Consider the following 3,246-nt stretch of genomic DNA (forward strand, 5'->3'; position numbering starts at 1 on the left):
CGAGTCTGTTTCACAGTGATACTGATCGGCTGCACATTCCTCCCAGTCTGTTTCACAGTGATACTGACCAGCTGCACACTCCCCCCAGTCTGTTTGACAGTGATACTGACCTGCCGCACACTCCTCCCAGTCTGTATCACAGTGATACTGACCTGCTGCACACTCCTCCCCAGTCTGTATCACAGTGATACTGATCGGCTGCACACTCCTCCCCAGTCTGTTTCACAGTGATACTGACCTGCCGCACACTCCCAGTCTGTATCACAGTGATACTGACCTGCCGCACACTCCCCCAGTCTGTTTCACAGTGATACTGACCTGCCGCACACTCCCAGTCTGTATCACAGTGATACTGACCTGCCGTACTCTCCCCCCCAGTCTGTTTCACAGTGACACTGACCTGCCGCACACTCCTTTCTCTGAGACAACTGTGTACAATTCAGAAACAGATCTTTCAGCCTGCCACATCCATGCTGACCAGTTTCATAAATCGACTGAGTCCTGTTTGCCTGCGTTTGTCCCCTGTCCACCTGAAACCTTTCTTCTCCAAATGTCTTTTAAATGGTATCATTGTGCCCACATTTACCACCTCCTCTCATTGGGTTTATGCTCCATATCTGTGTGAAAAAGCTGTCTCTCAGGTCCCTTTTAAGTCTTTCTCCTCTCACCTGACACATATACCTCTGGTTTCAGACTCTCCACCCTGGAGCAAAGACCTTGGGTATTCACCCTGTCCATTGCCCTCATGTTTTTTCTCAATCTCCATATGATCACCCCTCAGACTCCTGCACTCCAAGGAAATATGTCCCAGCCTATCCAGCCTCTCCTTCTTCCTCAAACATTCCAGACTGGATCATCCTTGTCAGTCTTTTTCACATCCTTTCCAATTTAACAGCATCCCTCCCACAGGAGGGTGACCAGATTTTTTACACAGTACCCCAAATATGGCCTTTCCACTGCCTTGTACACCTGTAACGTTCCGTCTAAATGTCTATACTCAGTGCTCTGGCCGATGAAGGCAAGTATCCCAAACATCACCTTCACTGCCCAGCCTACTTGTGATGCCATTTTCAAGGATGTACCGAAACCCCTTGGTCTCTCTGTTGGACAACCCCCCCAAAATGGTCCTACCACTAACTGTGTAACTTCTGCTCTGGTTTGTCTGATAAAAATGCAACACCTCACATTTCTGAGAATTAAATTCCATTTGTCATTTCTCAGCCCACTGACCCAGTTGATCCAGACCCCATTGTATTCGTACATTAACTACTTCGCTGCCCACTATACCACCAAATGTGGTGTCGCCTGCAAACTAATGACCGTGTTTCACATGTTCACATTGAAATTGTTAATATAAATGATGAACAACAATGGACCCAGCATTGATCCTTGCAGCACACCATTGGTCACAGGCCTCTAGTCTGATCAACTTGCGATCTCACCCTGCTAACCAGTCGATCATGCAGGAACTTGTGACGGCCTTGCTAAAGTCCATGAGGATAACATCTACTGCTGTACCTTCATTTATCTTCTCACAATTTCCCCTGCATGAAGCCATGCTGACTATCCTTCTTCGTCCTCGGCTTTCCAAATGCAAATAGATCCTGACGGTATGGACCTTACCAGTACTGACATCAGACACTCTGATCTATAGTTCCCTGACTTTTCCTTGCAGCCTTTCTGAAGTAATGGCATCACGTTAGCCACGCTCCTGTCTTGAACCATCTCGCCCGTGGCTGTCGATGTTATAGGTCTCTCTAACAAGGGCCTCCCAACTGTTTTCCTCCCTTCCCACAATGTCCTGTGCCACACTTAATCAGTTAATCTGGGAATTTATCTACCTTTATGTATTTTAAGACCTCCTCTTCTGTCATTTAGACTCTTTTCGAGACATCACCATTTATTCTCCCAAGCTCCCCAGCTTCCGTGTTTTTCTACACAGTAAATACTGATGTGAAATATTCATTTTGGATCTCACCCATCTGCTGTGTTTCCACACATAGACAGCCTCATTAACCTTCAAGCCCTATTATCTCCCTCATTCCTTATTTTTGGCCTGAATATAGTTGTAGAATCCCTTTGGATTCTCCTATTGCGAAAGCTACCTCATATCCCTTTTTCCCTCCTGATTTCCCTCTAAAGTGTACTCCTACACCTCCTATGCTCCTCGAGGGATTCACTCGATCCCTGCTGTCTGTACCTGACATATACCTCCTTTTACTTCCCCAGATCCTCAATATCTTCAGTCATCCAGTGTTCCTTACTCAGACCAGCATTGCCCTTCACACTTAGAGGAACATGCTGGCACAGAACTCTAGTTATCTCACTTGTTGAAAGATTCCCACTTGCCAGAAATCCCTTTACCTGTGAACAGCCTCTTCCAATCAACTTTTGAAAGCTCCTCTCCATTACCATCAAAATTGGCCCTTTCCCCCAGTGTAGAACTTTGACTTGTGGGCCAGGCCGATCCTTTTCCTTAATGACCTTTAGACTAATAGAATTGTGGTTATGTGTCCCTTAGTGTTCTCCCACAAACACCTCAGTCACCTTCCCTTCCTGATTTCCCAAAAGGAGGACAAGCTCTGCCCCTTTCTCGTTGGGTCAGCTGCACACATCTTGCAGGCAATGTGTTCCCATGCAGCTGCAGGCTTGTTATTCCAGACAGAGGTAGCGGGTTTGGAAGATGATTTTGCAGGAGCCTTGTAGAGTTGTTGCAGTCTGTCTTGTCAGTGGCATACACCGCTGTCAGTGCATTGATCAGAGAGTGAATAAATCTTGCACGTGACATTTCTGGTGCCAATCAAGTGGGCCATTTGTCCTGGATGGTGTCAGGCTTCTTGAGTCTTATTGGAGCTGCACTCTTCCAGGCAAGTGCAGAGTATTCCATCACACTCCTTATGGTGGCCTTGTTAAGGGAGTTAGGAGGTGTGTTACTTGTTACACAATTCCCAGATTCAGCCCAACCCCAACAGAACAGTGGGTCTGCTCTTGGAATCACACAGCCCCTGTTAACCCTTTACCTGAGATCTTCAAAGGGTGAGAAGGACTCGTGAAGCATTGCCAGTCAGGATATCGGAGATATTGTGCATCTACCCATCAGCATGGCCACTGCATATTTTAAAGGCACTGTACAAATCACACCATCCATCAGGTACTCAGTTCCTGTTGGGGACCAAGTCATGAGGGCAACAATGACAGGCCAGTGGAAAAGCTTTCAGATCAAACATTTAGCCCCTAATTCAAGAT

This window comes from Stegostoma tigrinum, chromosome 34 (genome assembly GCF_030684315.1).
Source record: "Stegostoma tigrinum isolate sSteTig4 chromosome 34, sSteTig4.hap1, whole genome shotgun sequence".
Taxonomy (NCBI): domain Eukaryota; kingdom Metazoa; phylum Chordata; class Chondrichthyes; order Orectolobiformes; family Stegostomatidae; genus Stegostoma; species Stegostoma tigrinum.